Raw genomic sequence first — 18,829 nt, forward strand, 5'->3', positions numbered from 1 at the left:
CACTGAAGCCCCGCCTCAGTCTTCGCTCAGCCTCTCCCCCGAAGACAGTAGGGTCTCAGCTCAGGCCAGCCAGCTGCTAGGGGTGGCTCGGGCTGGCTGGCAGTTCAGGGCCCCAGTGGGGTCTCAGGGCTACTCTGGATCCAGCGGGTGAGGGGGGGCAGGGCAGGGGTGGGGCTGGAGGTGGGATAGGAACAGGGCCTCAGGCGGGGGCGGGGCAGGGGTGAGCCTCCCTGAATGGGGCATTTACCCATGACCCATGTTCACATTTCCTCCCAGCTCTCTAATGAATCAGAGCCCTCATGGGGCAGAAAAGCCAGTTTCTTCTGCCGACCCCCTTATCAACCTTCACAGCACTGCTGCGAACATGCAGATTAAGGTCTCCAGACTCCTCATGCTCTGTCTGTTCGTTGCTTTATAAGCCCAAACTTTTCTCCAGAGTCTCTCAGAGCCTTGTAAAGGTCTAAATTCATCCCTGACTAACTCCATTGACCTGAATGGAACTATAGTAGGAATGGTTTGGCCGTATTTGAGGTTCTGTGACACTCTGGAAAGAAGTTTGGGCCCATAACACAATGTTACTAAGTATTACGTTTTGCCCTGAAATTGCAGATCTGAGATACAATATAGGAAATGGAGGTTAAAAGACTGATCTTATTGCTGTCAGAACAGAAGCATATTAACTTTCTAAAAAACATGTATACTTTTACATTCTTTCTTATCTAATAGGTGGTGACTTAAAGAGTCTAGCCTAGAAAGTTACATTTATTTTGGCATTAGTCTAGCTATGTTTGTAGTATGCTTAAGTTTTAATTTGATTCTCTGTCTTTCTAATAAATCTCATTTTAATTAAGACAACTGAAAATGGATTATGGTGACTGTTAGTGGAAGCTCTTTGCTGGATTCTCCAGAGATAAAAGAAGCTGATTTGTGCCCTCAAGGGAGGCAGAAACATCACAAGGGACTAAGCATTGACAGGCACCAGGACTGCAGAGTTCATCCTCAAAGGGTATTGTAGGGAAGCTGACATAGACAAGTGCATATGGGAGGAAAAAGCGTAAAGAACTGAAGGATCGGCTCCTGCTAGGTGCAGTTATATCATCAGTCAATTTAGTATTTTCTGCAAAGCCTGTCATTGTAGTATCTAATCTCTTCTGAGATTGTTTGGATGTACATAGCATAAAGAGTACTAATTTTCACAGATCCACTGTGCAGATTTGACGGTATTTCCTCACCACACTGCCAATGCCTTTCAGTATTTACTTACAACAATCCTGCTACTCCAGTCAGTTACACCAAACTGTATAACCAGCACTCAACTCTGCTTTCAGGTTTGCATTCACAGTTTGCATTGGCTTAAATGAGATTTGTACAGACATACTTGAAGGCAGAACTGAGCACATGATTTTCATTGACAGATTAACTGCATGACCAGCTGTAATCCTGTGCAGGATTAGGATGTGTGATAAAAGGGAAGTCCTTTCACCAACTAGCTGGGATGACTATCCAGAACTATACTACAATACCCTAAATTCAGAAGAAAATGGTCTGTTCAGTGCAAACTTAGAAGATGGTTGACTACATTTTAATTTAAATATGCCAGCAGATATTTCTAGACATAAAATGAGATATATTTTTTAAAAGAAATGCATACTTTAACTGTTGAAACACACACATCCTTTTATTAGAAAAAAATCCATTGAATGTATTAGTCAATTGTAGAATGTACTAAATATTATAAATTGTTGTGTAGCAGAGCTAAAGCTTTCCAACTGTATGGCCAGTGTCCTTCTAGATTTTAGTTTAGCCAAAGAACCAAAAATCTGGTAATATGCATAAAAGTTTTTGCAAGCAATAGCATTGACAGTAGGATTTTAAAACAGTAAAAGCAGCAGAAACTGGTTACATTATAGGTTGATGCCATCCAGTGGTTCAATAGAACATTGTAAATCATGTATTGTAGGCAATTTGGAACTGTCTAATATTTACAGGGTCAGATTAGGATATATAGCTGCTTTCCTTTGAGATTAACATTACTATTTAATTGTACAAGTCCAGTTGGTGATTTGTTTATTCATATTCCTACATATCACATTATAACTTGCTAGTAGTTGAGTCTCCATATATAGGGACATGTTGGAGCACTACGCTATTAAACTAGGACCCCAGGTTTCATTATGGTAAACCAGATTGAAAGTATGCATTATTTCACAGAGATGGATTGATTTTATATTTAAGAACTTATTAAAATAACAACCTTGGTTTCTCATCAGGTGACTTTTAAGAGAATGAAATAAAAATAAGCATGCTCCAATCCAGATGCATGCAGTTCTAAATTACCCATCTACTATGTAATAATTCTGGATTTGAGGTCTTTCAGCATTGCACTAGACACCTGTAAAATATTTTGGCTGCCCAGGATTGCATATGAGTAGATTTTTCTGGAGTTCAGAGATAGAAAGCCCCAATTAAGTGTTTTACACCTTTAGAAATTCATTGAGAAGTTGTAAACTCATTTAAAATGGTGCATACAAAGACCCACCTATATTATCGCAATGGGGCAGCTTAGTAGTCAGAACGCTATTTTACCAAAAAAATGGACATAATTAGGATTTAAGAATTCCTGTGATATTGCAAACAGATGTATGCAATGCACAACCAGCTGCATGAAAGCTGTCTGAGGACATTGAGTTTACAGTGGCCTAAAGAGGACAGTTTAAAATTCCAGCACAGCTATGCAAAATTATAACAAAATTACTAGTCCAGGCAGAAAATCTACTTGCCCAAGTTTTAGTATGTATGATGATGATAAAAAGGCACATCTTATTCACCCTTCAAAAATATTAGTCACTATGGACAATTAGAAATTTGCAATCCCAGGCTAGCAGTTTTGCTGGATCACCTAAATGAATGTAATGACTATTACAACACAATACAACTCAAGAGCAGTGACAAGTCCCTTCAAAAAGTCACTGATGATTAACTATCAACATTGAAGGTGGCATGTTCTAGTTGTAGTGCATCTAAGGGGGAGTCAGGAGACTTGAGTTATATTTTGAATCTGCCATTGACTCACTGTGAACCCCATTCCCCCAAGCAGCCATGCAGGGAGAATGCCAGTCATACCCATAATGGTCTCACAGGGTTCAATATGGAAAATAATATTTAAAAAAAAACCCAAAACCCATTGCTGTCTATACAAACTAAAAGATAAACCCACATGCAGGCCACCCTCACCACCCCAGAAAACCCTTTCATTACTGTGTCTGTCTACATGGTCCTGCCTCAGCCAGAAGAGCAGATCCATTCATTCACAGTACTGGAGTAGGGAACACGGAACAGGTACCTCAGTGAGGACACAAAACATGCCCCTTCAGAAACTTTCCCAAAGTAACTGTACATCCCCTTCTTCTATCAACAGCCATTGGCCTCACTGCCCCAACCTCCATCACTCGGCCCTCCTTCCAAGAAATTATACAGCCCGTGGGTCTCTATTTAAAGCAAAAGGAGAAGAGGCAAAGCCATGAGGCTCTATTCAGGGCTCCGTGGCCTCGCCTGCCAATGAAACACGACTCTGGTCATGCCCCAGAGTGGCACTTAGAGGGGACCACCAAGGGAGGGAGTCATTAGATTAGTAACAATACACAACATTGAAAGGTAACATAGAAACCAGGGTAACAAACAGCGCTATTTTTTTTTTAAATGACGGTGTTTTGGGTCTAACCTGCTTGAGCACCACCAACGAAAAGCGCTTGTCACTCCCAGGCACCATAGCTAGAGGTAAAAAGGCTCGATGGGGGAATACTCAATTCTCTTTGGCATGCCCTCTTCTCTGAGGATGTAGCAGGGAAGGGCAGGGGAGAGCCAGGGTCCCTCACGGCTTAGGTACGATTCCTCTTGTAGGAGTGGGCCATTCATGGCAAATGGTGGGAGAAACCAAAACCGCAAATGTATGTATCATACAGACCCTTGGTGATAGGCAACTAGAGCAGGAGCAGAGCAGAGTAGTGATGGGAAGGGGCACTAAGCCACAGAAAGTGCCCCAGTATCCAAGAGTGGGATGCTATAAGTGTAAAGAAGCAATAGAGGGTGTGGTATAATGTGGAAAAAGGGGTGCAGGAGGATACACCTCAGCAAGGGGCAATACTATTCTGAAGCAAACCCAACACCCATCTGACATCCCCTCTGGCAATGGCTGTGTGTGTACTGCTCCAAGTTGTCATTGCATATGCATCCAGAAGATACCCTTTGCTGTTCATGCCCTCAGGTGCTAATGAATGATTTTCACCTGCTAATAAAATGGATCTGGGTCACTTGTATAACTTATTTTCAAAATTTCCCCTCTCCATCATAATCCTATCATAGGTGTTGACTCTTGAAAGAGGCTGCAGCCTCTCCATGCCAGCAGCCTCCTTCTTTGCGCCTGGCCTACATGTTCCTGTGCCCTGATTTTCCAGTCTCTAAAATGGGGTTAATAATGCTCACTCACCTTTTTTAAATTGGCTTGCGACCTACAGATGAAAAACACTACAGACGTGTTTCCCAGCGTGATTTTACAATGGTAAAATTAAACATAGTGACTCAAATCATCCTGGCAAATTTTTGCCTTATGCTAACAATGAGCACTATATGTAAGTTAATAATAACTTATTTAGGAAGCCCCAGAAGGATTGAGAATTGTTATTTTTTTTGAGAGCGAGACAGAGATTGAGAGAGAGAGAGAGGCCCAATATATGATAGGGATGACCAACCAGAATCAGATGACACTCCTTTTCTATACAGAAACAACTTCACTGATGCCCTATATAAGAAAGTCTACTGCTCCTTTTGGAATGACAAATAGTGCATCTGTTCAGTGATATCATTAGCACATGGTAAACACATTTTCAAGTGCATTAGAGATATTACTAGATGATATTGTCCTCCATGGGCATAGCATATTTTTCATAATCACACTGATTGTGTTGTCTGTGAAAAATGATGAGCAGTAACATATGATCAGCATAGTCCCTTTTCTGGTTCTGAACATAATAGCTATAGAGGGGGGATGCATCTGACTGAAGAAGGCAAAACCAGAAGACTGACAAAGAGAATTAGCCCACTTTCATTCTGACAGGAATGCAAACAGTATTGAAAATGAGCCACTTGCATGACAGTCCGCTTTGCAGGGATTCCTATCTACTAACAATAATGATTACAATAGCAATTGAATCATTACATTCCAGTTACAAAAAAGCCTTTTGAACACTTAATTGTTGTAGCTCCAGGCATTTCTGTCCCCCTGAGTGTTGAGCAATGAACAGTGAATTTAATGTGAGCTTTCCCAACTTGCCAGGTCTGTAGGGTTTCAATTACAGACAAGTTTGTGTGCATGTGTGCTAAGAGGGCCTTCTATCATTTTGTAATTACTTTTGCTTCTAGTCTCAGCTACTGAAGTTCAAAATGAACTGACTTCAACCATCTTATGACAGCTAATCTGTTGTTCTATCACTAGTCTGTGATTTAAAGGCACCAAAACAAGCCAGGGGAAATGTTGCTGCTATTGAGGTAATTTAGGTATTTTAAATGAAAAATCCATTTTCGTATTTGTTTGGTCTCACTGGCTACCTGTGGGGTTTGGATTTCAGGTTACTGATATCAATTTCATCTCTGGTGAGATGGGATGCCATAGACTAGATGGATTTGGCCCATTGTCTTTATTTATTTAATTAGATTTGTAAAAATATTTATAGGTGCCCATCCTATGCTCTGGGCACCTATCATATAAATTATAATTTATAATACAATATACAAGGTGGCCCATACCTAAATAGAAAAGGAGTACTTGTGGCACCTTAAAGACTAACCAATTTATTTGAGCATGAGCTTTCGTGATGAGCTACAGCTCACGAAAGCTCGTGCTCAAATAAATTGGTTAGTCTCTAAGGTGCCACAAGTACTCCTTTTCTTTTTGCAAATACAGACTAACATGGCTGTTACTCTGAAACCATACCTAAATAAATATTCCCCTACCCTTCCAGCTTTTGGCTTGCTTCCTTCCCACAAACCTGAGAAAAATACTGGTTTTTGCAGCATACCCAGAAGGTTAACAAATGCCAGCTGGGTGGACAAAGGAGAAAAACAAGATCTAAAGCTGAGGACCCTTCATGGCAAATACCAACTCCCTGTCATTCAATTTGGAAGCACTTAGGCTGGAGCCTTCTCAGTGATCTCAATTGTGTGGCAGTATGGCATGGCGAGAGAGGCAGTCCTTCTGGTAATAAGACTCCAAATCATTTAGGTTTTTATAAGTTTAAAACTAACACCTTGTATTCTACCCAGAAGCTTTTTGGAAGCCAGTGCAGATCTCAATGGAACATGGCATTTGCACCAACTCAGTCTCCATGTGATCCCAAGATATACTCCCTGGAGAGTGCATTATAGCAGTCTAAATGTGACATGACCTGCACTGGAGAGAAAGCATCACAGTCTTCTCACTGAGCTCAGATGTGAAAAATTGCTCTTAGCAATAGAGTGCAGAAGTGACTTAGGCAATCAGAAGCAGCCCTGTATCTAACAACACTCACAGATTATGCACGTATATTACAAAAGGCAGTCATGCTCCTTCAATTATGTGCTAATATAAATTCTACCAATACTTTCTCTGCCTTTGCCAGCTACCTGTCATCCAAGCACCAAGTTCATCTAAACGTTGGATAGTTCATTCAATTTTTCCAATCAGTCAAACTTGATGAAGTTGTAGAGATGGGTATCATCAGCAAACTGAAAGCATCTCAGCTTGGGTCTCCTCATTCATCTGCCTATAACCCTCACATACATGTACAACAGGAGAAATGACTGTGTAGCCCCCTGTGTTATCTCAGAGGAGAGAGAAGCAATTGTCGTAGGGCAGAGGAGCAATTGCCCACCACTACCCTTTGGGTTATCTCAGAAAGATAGGAACAGAACTAGTCAAGAACAGATCAATTCACTCCACAGAGGTCTGCAAGTGAGTCAACAACCTTTTAATTGACAGTATCAAATTCTGCTGAAATGCACTGTTTTTCCCTATTGTGAGCATCTGAAAATACGATTTTCTAATGAGAGTCATGGTGTAACATTTGTACCCTGTATGGTAAATATTTGTGCCAAAATTTTCACCTGGACAAAGGGAGAATTTTAGTAAGGATCTTACTTTTTTTTTTTTTTTTTGTTCCTGTCACCGTCTTTTCTTTCTTTAATTATTTGTTTAAAATAAATGCAAAATAAGCTGGATAGGGGAGGGATAGCTCAGTGGTTTGAGCATTGGCCTGCTAAACCCAGGGTTGTGAGTTCAATCCTTAAGGCAGCTATTTAGGGATCTGGGGAAAAAATTGGGGATTGGTCATGCTTTGAGCAGGTGGTTGGACTAGATGGCCTCCTGAGGTCCCTTCCAACCCTGATATTCTATGTCTCACAGTGACCTTAAGAGACTATAGGCAATTTAGTTGAGAGTGCTTTTGGAACTAAACTTTCTGCATTTATCAGAATAGTTTTGCTGATCATCCAACTGAGTCAGTGTTCATCTTTGCTTGAGTTGTGCCAGGCACAAAAAATACCACATGCCCTGTCTCTGATTTGCTTGAAGGAAATGGAGGGGAAGGATTGCTGCCACAGTGCTCCCGATTTTCCCCTTTCCAACTGCTAATGCATTCAAATGAAATTAGGAAGTCTGACTCTTCCCTGTAAATCACTGCCTCCTTCCCTTCAACCCACAGCTTGTGCATATGGCACTGCTCCCTATCCTGCTGTCACCAGCAGAATTTGCCATCATAGGCAGTGTACCAATTCGTCTCACAAATGTTGGAAGGATGGAAAATAGTACTGAAAATATTATAATGGCCTCATATAAATCAAGTACACCCTCACCTGCAATACTGAATTCCACTCTGGGCATCCCATCTCAAAAAAATCTTGCAGGAAAAGGGAGGTTCCACATGAGCAACTATCTAATTAGAAGCCTGGAAAAAATTCTATATGAAGGGAGTTTGCAAAGATTAGTGCTGTTTACTTTAGAAAGCAGTTGAATTAGAGGACATGATACAGGCAAAGAAGTGTACAAGCATATAGAGAAGATTGATTGGGAACAACTACTCACCCTTTCTTATAATACCAGAACTAAAGGGCATTCAATGAAAGGCAGCAAATTTACAAATAATAGGAAGAAATACTTTTCATGCAAGGCACAGTTAGCCTGTGGAACATATTCTTGAGATCAAGACTTTTGCAGGATTAAAAAAGGATTACATGTTTATGCGAATAATGTAAACATTTAGTGATCTAAGTCCAAAAAGTTCTTGGTATGTATTGGGGACAACTTTTTATTTGAGAAAATGGAGGAAGTAACCCAGGGGACAGCCATTTTAGACTAGATTCTGACCAACGGGGAGGAATTGTTTGCTAATTGAAGGTGGAAGGCAGTTTGGGTGAAAGTGATCATGAAATGATAGATTTCATTATTCTAAGGAAACAAAGGAGTGAGAGCAGCAGAACAAGGACAATGGACTTTAACAACTGGTAGGTGAGCTCCCATGTGAAGAGATAAAGCAGTTCAGGAGACCTGGTAGTTTCTGGATGAGAAAATATTGCATACACAACTGCCAATAACCTCAGTGCAAAGGAAAAACAGGAAGAATAGTAAGAAACCAATATGGCTCCATCAGGAGCTATTTAATGACCCTGAAAATAAAAAAGGAATCCTACAAATAGAGGAAACATAGACAAATTGCTAAGGAGGAGTACAAAAAAATAGCACAAGTATGTGGGGATAAAATCAGAATACGTTACATCTAGCAAGGGTCATAAAAGGTAATAAGAAGTGGTTCTTTAAATACATTAGGAGCAAGAGAAAGTGTAGGTCTTCTATTTAGCAGGGAAGGAGAGCTAATAACTAATGACATTAAGAAGTCTGAGATATTTAATGCCTGTTTTGTTTCAGTCTTCACTAAAAAGATAATGGTGACCAGGTACTCAGTACAATTAATATTAACAAGGGGAAAGGAACCCAAGCCAAAATAGGGAAAGGATAAAGAATATTTACATAAGAGGGATGTATTAAAGTTGGCAGGGGCTGATGAAATTTGTCCTAGGTTACTTAATGAACTAGCTGAAGCAATCTGAGAACTGTTAGCAGTCATCTCTGAGAATTCCTAGAGGATGGGTGATATCCCAGAGAGCTGAAGAAGAGCAAACATAGTCCCTATCTTTAAAAAGGGGAACAAAGAATATCCAGGGAATTATAGAACTTTGATACCTGGAAAGACACAGAACAAACTATTAAACAATCATGTTGTAAGCATCTAGAGGATAATAGGGTTATAAGGAATAGTAGCATGGATGATCAAGAATAAATCATGCTGAACCAACCTATTTTACTTCTTTGACAAATCAAATGTCCTAGTGGCTGGGGGAAGCAGTAGATGTGAGGTATCTTGATATAAGTAAGGCTTCTGACACAGTTCTGCATAACATTCTCATAAGGACCCTTGGGAAATGTGGTCTAGATTAAATTACTAAAATGTGGGTGCACAACTGGTTGAAAGACCATACTTAAAGAGTAGTTAACAATAGTTCTCTGTCAGACTGGGAGGGTGTATATAGTGGGTTCCCATAAGAGTCAGTTCTGGGCCTGGTACTGTTCAATATTTTCATTAATGACTTGGATAATGGAGTGGACACTATTACATTTGTAGATGACACCAAGCTGTGAGGGGTTGCAAGCACTTTGGAAGACAGGGTTAGAATTAAAAATGACTTTACAAATTAGGGAATTGATCTGAAATCAACAAGATAAAGTTCAATAAAGACAAGTGCAAAGTACTTAGGAAGGAAAAAATCAAATGCATAACTACAAAATGGGGAATAACTGGCTAGGTGATAGGGAGAGGAATCTGGCGGTTCTAGTGGATCACAGATTGAATATGAGTCAACAGTGTGATGAAGTTGCAAAAAAGGCTACTATTCTTTTGGGGTGTATTAACAGGAGTGTTGTGTGTAAGACACAGGAGGTAATTATCTCATTCTACGCAGCACTGAGGCGGCCTCAGCTGGAGTAGTGTGTCCAATTCTGGGCACCACATTTTACAAAATATGTGGATAAATTGGAGAGAATCCAGAGAACAGCAACAAAAATGATAAAAGGATTAGAAATCCTGACCTACAAGGAAAGGTTAAAAAAACTGGGTATGTTTAGTCTTGAAAAAGGAAGACTGAGGGAGGACCTGAAAATTGTGTTAAAATATGTTAAGGGCTGTTATAAAGAGGATGGTGATCAATTGGTTACATTAGGAAGATGCTTTCTGTACGTCCATTATCCTAGATGGACAAATGATCTAATCCGATATGGCAATTCCTATGTGGAGGAGCAGGGCTCACTTCCTACAGACTTCACACCATCCACAAAGAGATGGACTGGGTGACCTCTTGTGTTGCTTTTGATGAGCTAAATTCCAAAGCTGATATAATAACTTTTAAAATTAGATTTTAATCAGTTAAATTTTGGTCCTGTGCACTAGAGTGCAGCTAGGGGAAGCCCAGTAACCCTGGTTTTCTTTCTCTTCTTTCTTTGTATATGGTAGTAAGGAACTGGATGCATAACTTAACTGTTAACTTTCTTAATTTTGAAATGTTTGATTTTATTTTGTTAAGCTGTAGAATTTTTGTAAAGAAAACATACCATGTTTTTATGTGTTAACTGGACTCCACAGAAGTACACATCAACCTTCACTCTCTTATACTGACATTTTGTGACTGGGCTGAAACAAAACTCAACTGTACTAAAGAGTCGTTAGCATACTAGGGATACAGTAGGGAACAGTCTTGCATTGGAAAGGAGATAAACTTTTCCATCTTTATCCAGTATGATTAATTATTGAATCAGAAGTAACATTAACAGATTTTTCCAATTGAGCCTGATTTCGGAAGATGCTGAGTTGCAAAGAGTTGGTGACCCTCTGCCACCTCCCATTAGCATGAATGTGAGCTGGGAGTTATAAGCATCTTGTTAGGATGAAGCTCTGCATTTCAAAGCATGCATATGCAAAACTCCTGAAGGTCAGTAAAAGATTTGTATATTCAAGGAATGCATTTTATGGCCGTATATATAGGGACCCTACAAACAAGATTCATTTATAGTGTTTATCTTGCCTTTCCTGCACTTCTACAAAAAGCATTTTTATTGCGTCCATTAGTTAGTGTATCATTTCAGTTATAAGCATCCTTTATTTGATTGGGGTTTTTTTTTAATTTGTTGCTGTTTTGGTTCACAGCATGTAGAACATCTTCAAAGCAGACCAGCATTTTACACACTTTCATTTTGTGTTTAACAATCTAAGTTTGAAATAAAACGAGCTTGAAAACAACAATTTACCATTGTGTCCTCATATCTATAGGCAGTTCTTACAATCATAGATGAAAATGAAAAGATTATTCCAAGGACAATTCAGTTACAAAGAATACCATTTCAAGGTTAAAGCACTGATTTTCTAGTATATCTTTTCTCAAAAGTATTTGAAAAGCCCATTGGAAACAGCATTTGAGTACTGGAAAGTACTGTGCTGTGAGTTAAATATAAGTATTTGTCTTTTGGAAATCCTATATTTCTTACATACCTTTCTTTAGCTGTGTCAGACATTGAGTACATTTCAAATAGAAATTGGATTTATTGAGTCTTTTATATAAAGCACTCCCTTCCCAGAGAACTCCCAGTCTGAGATGACAAGTCACAAATGAAGGATAAAATGTACAATCAGTGTTTTTGGGTTTTGTTTTAATAGTAATAATAATGCTAATGATTAGCTATCTCCAGCAGGCCCTCTACTAAGCTACTGTTTATCTAATTCTGTGTAGGCATCACAGGAGAAGATGGTCTTGAGGAGGATTTTAAAGGAGGAGAGAGTAGGGGGCTTGTGGACTAGTTCAGAAGGGGATTCAAACTGCCTTTGTACATTCTTCAGTACTGTTCCTTACACATAGCAGAAGCAGACAGGTGGGTTTGAGGCTCAGATCATTGTCATAGCAGAAGGGATGTGGGGAGGGTGACATGAGCAAATGAGAAAGCAAGGGCAGAAATATGAAAGTTCTTGAGAGTGAGCACAAGATTTGTAATCCGGTTTGTTCCTGAAAACCTCCATTGCATTGCAAATTGTTGTCATTGAGACTTTTTTCATAGAAAAATCTCATTGACTACAGTTGGAATCTTTTGGGTTATTTTTAAAAATATTGACAAATCACAAAATACAAATTGCTTACTACAATAAGTACTTGAAAATAATAGTTATGTGAATTTCACTGCTTTAAACCAAAAACAGATCCTTACAGCACTTTTATTTACCCTGTGTACTTTCTTTCAATTCAGAGTATTTCTTCTACTATTTCTACATGCGAAGACCAATTCCTCTATTTTGAATTATAATTTAAACAGCATAATATAGGCTTACCCGTCAGTTAGCCTGTAGATTTTTCCCAGCCCCTAGATTTTTTCCCATCCCTTTTATTGCTTCCAAGTGGTGTCCCCGACTGCCAGCCACCTTTAACTTCCTGATTCAACATTTTAAGCTAATCATTTGGAAGCAGCATCAGCAGGAGCCTGGAGGCTGGCAGCAGGCAGCAGTTTTACCTTTAAAATCCATTCCTGGCTGCCAGGCTTTAGCAGTGCTTCTCTGCTGGCTGGAACACTTTTATTTTTCATTTTCCATTTAATATCTGAATTAAGAATGCAGCGTGCTTTCTTCAGAAATCAAGTTAAAAATAGCTCAGCTTAATGTGCTACTTGAAGCAGTCAGATCTCACAATCTAATGAAGTTGGGCCTGGTCAGTACTTGTCTAACAGATCTCCGAGGAAAATCCAAGTGCTGTGAGATAAGTAGAGCCTTGCGCGGATACAAATTGATATCTGCAGATGCGGATATCTGTGGATATGAATTGGTATCCGCAGAACTGCAGGGCTCTCCTGGGAACCACAGAGGTGAAAGGAGCAGAATGTGGGGCCACTGCTCCCCGGAGCTGGGACCACCGCTCCCAGGAGCCGGGGCCCCGTGCCAGCAGCTCTTCCAGTGCAGCTGTGCAGCCTGCAGTCCCACCCCCAGCCCTTCCCCCAGCCCTTCCACGCAGCTGTCTGCATCTCCTGTCTAGGGGCGTGTGTGCCACTTGAACACAAGAGTGTGACATGGGACAGCTGCTGTTGAGCCTGGTGCCTGCCCCAGTGGGCGGGGCTGGGGGCAGTACAGCTACCCCGGAGGAGGTGCCAGCATGGGGCACTGGCTCCTGGGCGCGGCAGCCCCACCTTCTGCTCCTTTCACCACTGCGGTTCCCGGGAAATCCTTGTGGTTCCACAGATAACGATTTATATCTGCAGATGTCGGCATCCGCAAATATAAATTTGTATCTGCACAGGGCTCTAGAGATAAGGTGCTGATAGTTTTGTAAGAGGCACTCTTTAATGTGTGTTGGTACTGAACCAGTGCATTAGCAAGTTGCTGAAAGAACTGTGTTATTGGAGGTGCCAACTTTCAGAAGAAATGTAAAATCCAGATACAATTCAAATGAAGCTGTTGCCATTTGCAATAGGATGAATGTTAACTCCAAAGTCCAAGTCAAATTCCAGATTGGGTAATTGCATTTTATCTACAGTTGTTTCCACTGTATGAGTTATTCTGCTTTTTTTTTAACAGGAAAAATTCTGCAGAGCACCTTTATCTTTTAGACCAGTGTTTTTCAATGACTGGTCCATGGACTGGCGCTGGACCCTGAGATCTCCCTGACAGTTTAGGAAGGCAGCAAGCTGGTCCCTGGTATCAAAAAGGTTAAGAAACACAGATTTAGATCTATCTTTTTTACTTCATTTCTCTCCTATAAGGTTCTAAAACAAGTCAGATAGGACAGGATTTAATTGTTTGCCCTCTTTCAATTAATATAGCTGATTGGGTGATGGAACCTCCACTTAATTAGTACTATCAGGGTGATGAAAAAGGATCCGATCTTTTAGGAAACCTATCTCTGTTCATCTTCTCAGCTTGGTTATTGAGAGTACCTTGATTAGACAGGAGGAATAATGATATTTACACTCTGTCACAGTCTACCGGCTCATCATCATACAAAGTATAGTAGTTTTGGCTGATATTTTAACATAATGTTGGACTAGAGCCATTTTGCATGTATATATCAAAATACTAGCAGCTGCTGTTCTGCACAGTGCTCACAGATGTATTTGGCTCCTGATAAAAAGTATTTGGCTCAGAATAGAATCCTGAAGCAGAATTCAGGATTTCTTGAAGGAGATTAACCTTTGCTTATATTGTGTTCAAGGCACTTTCTGTGAATTACCCAGCCACCTAAATACAGATACTAAATATTATGTGTTATTTGTATTATGGCACTGCCAGCATCTAAAGGGATTCTGTTTCCTATGAAGCTTAAGGTTCACTGAATTCAGTGACCTTGATAATAGTGCAAGTCACTTAACCTTGCTGTACGTTGGTAACCTGACTATAAATCCTACCTCTCAAGGATGTTGTGAGGTTTATCGAAATTAATCATTTTCATTATTACAGCATTTTAAATCCTCAGATTGAAGTACTGTGGCTCAAGATTTCAAAAGTGTCCATTTATTTTGAGCACATCCATTTTTCGGTGCACATCTTAATACCTAGGTTTCTTAAATTGGCCATACAAAAATGGAGACATCCAGAAGTAGCTGACACTTTTGAAAATATTTGCCTATATTTGTGTAAATTTAATATAATCCCACAAACAACTTAATGTAAAAGAATATAATATTAGTTAAGTATGGCATCCTCCCACCAATGCTCCCTCTAATTTTTAACAGGCCGTGTGCGCAAAAAATTTCTTCTGTGCCGCCACCTGGTGTCTGGTTGTTAGGTCTGGCTGAAATGCTCAGTGTCCAACTAACCACCATATTTGGGGTTGCGAAGGAATTTTCCTCAGGTCAGATTGGCGGGGCGGGGGGTGGGGGGGGGTTGCCTTCCTCTGCAGCATGGGGCACAGGTCACATGCAGGTTTAAACTAGTGGAAATGTTGGATTCTCTGTAACTTGAAGCCTTTAAATCATGATTTCAGGAATTCAGAAACTCAGACAAAGGCTAGAGGTCTATTAGAGGAGTGGGTGGGCAAGGTTCTGTGGCCTGCAGTGTGCAGGAGGTCAGACTAGATCAGTGGTTCCCAAATTTGTTCCGCCGCTTGTGCAGGGAAATCACCTGGCGGGTCGGGCCGGTTTGTTTACCTGCTGCGTCCGCAGGTTTGGTCGATCGCAGCTCCCAGTAGCCGCAGTTTGCTGCTCCAGGCCAATGGGAGCTGCTGGAAGCAGAGCGGACCAAGGGACTGGCCCGGCCTGGCAGGGGCTTTCCCTGCACAAGCGGCAGAACAAGTTTGGGAACCACTGGTCTAGATGTTCATGATGGTCCCTTCTGCCCTGAAAGTCTATGAGTACAAAAGAGACAAGATAGGTGAGATAATATCTTTTATTAGACCAACTTCTATTGGTGGAAGGGACAAGCTTTTGATCTTCTTGAATCTCTTCCTCAGGAAGATCAAAAGCTTGTCCCTTCCATCATAGGAAGTTGGTTCAATAAAAGATATTACCCTCAGGTACCTTGTCTCTCTCCAGGGTGGATTGATTTAAATCAATAGGATTTAAATCAGCTATTTAAATCATGATTAAAATCATCAAATGGAGAGCCTTGATTTAAATAATTGATTTTAATCAACTTTTTCATTTGTATTTCAGTTATTTTCTAAAGAAAGGTGCAGTTTTAGTGGCTGATATAATCATTAAAACTAGGGTGTCGATTAATTGCAATTAACTTACTCGATTCACTCAAAAAAAATTGGTTTCAGAGTAACAGCCGTGTTAGTCTGTATTCGCAAAAAGAAAAGGAGTACTTGTGGCACCTTAGAGACTAACGAATTTATTTGAGCATGAGCTTTCGTGAGCTACAGCTCACTTCATCAGATGCATACCGTGGAAACTGCAGCAGACTTTATATATACACAGAGAATATGAAACAATACCTCCTCCCACCCCACTGTCCTGCTGGTAATAGCTTATCTAAAAGCCATTTCCAGCACAAATCCAGGTTTTCTCACCCTCCACCCCCCCACACAAATTCACTCTCCTGCTGGTGATAGCCCATCCAAAGTGACAACTCTTTACACAATGTGCATGATAATGAAGTTAGGCCATTTCCTGCACAAATCCAGGTTCTCTCACTCCCTCACCCCCCTCCAAAAACCCACCCCCATACACACACAAACTCACTCTCCTGCTGGTAATAGCTCATCCAAACTGGCCACTCTCCAAGTTTAAATCCAAGTTAAACCAGAACATCGGGGGGGGGGGTAGGAAAAGACAAGAGGAAATAGGCTACCTTGCATAATGACTTAGCCACTCCCAGTCTCTATTTAAGCCTAAATTAATAGTATCCAATTTGCAAATGAATTCCAATTCAGCAGTTTCTCGCTGGAGTCTGGATTTGAAGTTTTTTTGTTTTAAGATAGCGACCTTCATGTCTGTGATTGCGTGACCAGAGAGATTGAAGTGTTCTCCGACTGGTTTACGAATGTTATAATTCTTGACATCTGATTTGTGTCCATTTATTCTTTTACGTAGAGACTGTCCAGTTTGACCAATGTACATGGCAGAGGGGCATTGCTGGCACATGATGGCATAAATCACATTGGTGGATGTGCAGGTGAACGAGCCTCTGATAGTGTGGCTGATGTTATTAGGCCCTGTGATGGTGTCCCCTGAATAGATATGTGGGCACAATTGGCAACGGGCTTTGTTGCAAGGATAAGTTCCTGGGTTAGTGGTTCTGTTGTGTGGTATGTGGTTGTTGGTGAGTATTTGCTTCAGGTTGCGGGGCTGTCTGTAGGCAAGGACTGGCCGGTCTCCCAAGATTTGTGAGAGTGTTGGGTCATCCTTTAGGATAGGTTGTAGATCCTTAATAATGCGTTGGAGGGGTTTTAGTTGGGGGCTGAAGGTGACGGCTAGTGGCATTCTGTTATTTTCTTTGTTTGGCCTGTCCTGTAGTAGGTAACTTCTGGGAACTCTTCTGGCTCTATCAATCTGTTTCTTTACTTCCGCAGGTGGGTATTGTAGTTGTAAGAAAGCTTGACAGAGATCTTGTAGGTGTTTGTCTCTGTCTGAGGGGTTGGAGCAAATGCGGTTGTATCGCAGAGCTTGGCTGTAGACGATGGATCGTGTGGTGTGGTCAGGGTGAAAGCTGGAGGCATGCAGGTAGGAATAGCGGTCAGTAGGTTTCCGGTATAGGGTGGTGTTTATGTGACCATTGTTTATTAGCACTGTAGTGTCCGGGAAGTGGATCTCTTGTGTGGACTGGACCAGGCTGAGGTTGGTGGTGGGATGGAAATTGTTGAAATCATGGTGGAATTCCTCAAGGGCTTCTTTTCCATGGGTCCAGATGATGAAGATGTCATCAATATAGCGCAAGTAGAGTAGGGGCTTTAGGGGACGAGAGCTGAGGAAGCGTTGTTCTAAATCAGCCATAAAAATGTTGGCATACTGTGGGGCCATGCGGGTACCCATAGCAGTGCCGCTGATCTGAAGGTATACATTGTCCCCAAATGTGAAATAGTTATGGGTAAGGACAAAGTCACAAAGTTCAGCCACCAGGTTAGCCGTGACATTATCGGGGATAGTGTTCCTGACGGCTTGTAGTCCATCTTTGTGTGGAATGTTGGTGTAGAGGGCTTCTACATCCATAGTGGCCAGGATGGTGTTATCAGGAAGATCACCGATGGATTGAAGTTTCCTCAGGAAGTCAGTGGTGTCTCGAAGGTAGCTGGGAGTGCTGGTAGCGTAGGGCCTGAGGAGGGAGTCTACATAGCCAGACAATCCTGCTGTCAGGGTGCCAATGCCTGAGATGATGGGGCGCCCAGGAGTTCCAGGTTTATGGATCTTGGGTAGTAGATAGAATATCCCAGGTCGAGGTTCCAGGGGTGTGTCTGTGCGGATTTGATCTTGTGCTTTTTCAGGAAGTTTCTTGAGCAAATGCTGTAGTTGCTTTTGGTAACTCTCAGTGGGATCATAGGGTAATGGCTTGTAGAAACTCGTGTTGGAGAGCTGCCGAGCAGCCTCTTGTTCATATTCCGACCTATTCATGATGACAACAGCACCTCCTTTGTCAGCCTTTTTGATTATGATGTCAGAGTTGTTTCTGAGGCTGTGGATGGCATTGCGTTCCGCATGGCTGAGGTTATGGGGCAAGTGATGCTGCTTTTCCACAATTTCAGCCCGTGCACGTCGGCGGAAGCACTCTATGTAGAAGTCCAGTCTGCTGTTTCGACCTTCAGGAGGAGTCCACCTAGAATCCTTCTTTCTGTAGTGTTGGTAGGGAGACCTCTGTGGATTAGTATGTTGTTCAGAGGTATTTTGGAAATATTCCTTGAGTCGGAGACGTCGAAAATAGGATTCTAGGTCACCACAGAACTGTATCATGTTCGTGGGGGTGGAGGGGCAGAAGGAGAGGCCCCGGGATAGAACAGCTGCTTCTGCTGGGCTGAGAGTATAGTTGGATAGGTTAACAATATTGCTAGGTGGGTTGAGGGAACCATTGATGTGGCCCCTTGTAGCATGTAGTAGTTTAGAAGCAATGCCCCTCTGCCATGTACATTGGTCAAACTGGACAGTCTCTACGTAAAAGAATAAATGGACACAAATCAGATGACAAGAATTATAACATTCATAAACCAGTCGGAGAACACTTCAATCTCTCTGGTCACGCAATCACAGACATGAAGGTCGCTATCTTAAAACAAAAAAACTTCAAATCCAGAC

The 18,829-nt window shown here is 41.3% G+C and overlaps 1 protein-coding gene across 1 annotated transcript in view; it reads left to right on the forward strand.

Moving 5' to 3' along the window:
* GABBR2 (gamma-aminobutyric acid type B receptor subunit 2) overlaps positions 1-18,829 on the forward strand; it is an 840,990-nt gene that overhangs the window by 685,255 nt on the left and 136,906 nt on the right. The window lies entirely within an intron of this gene.

Source organism: Eretmochelys imbricata, chromosome 2 (genome assembly GCF_965152235.1).
Source record: "Eretmochelys imbricata isolate rEreImb1 chromosome 2, rEreImb1.hap1, whole genome shotgun sequence".
In the NCBI taxonomy this organism is placed as follows: Eukaryota; Metazoa; Chordata; order Testudines; family Cheloniidae; genus Eretmochelys; species Eretmochelys imbricata.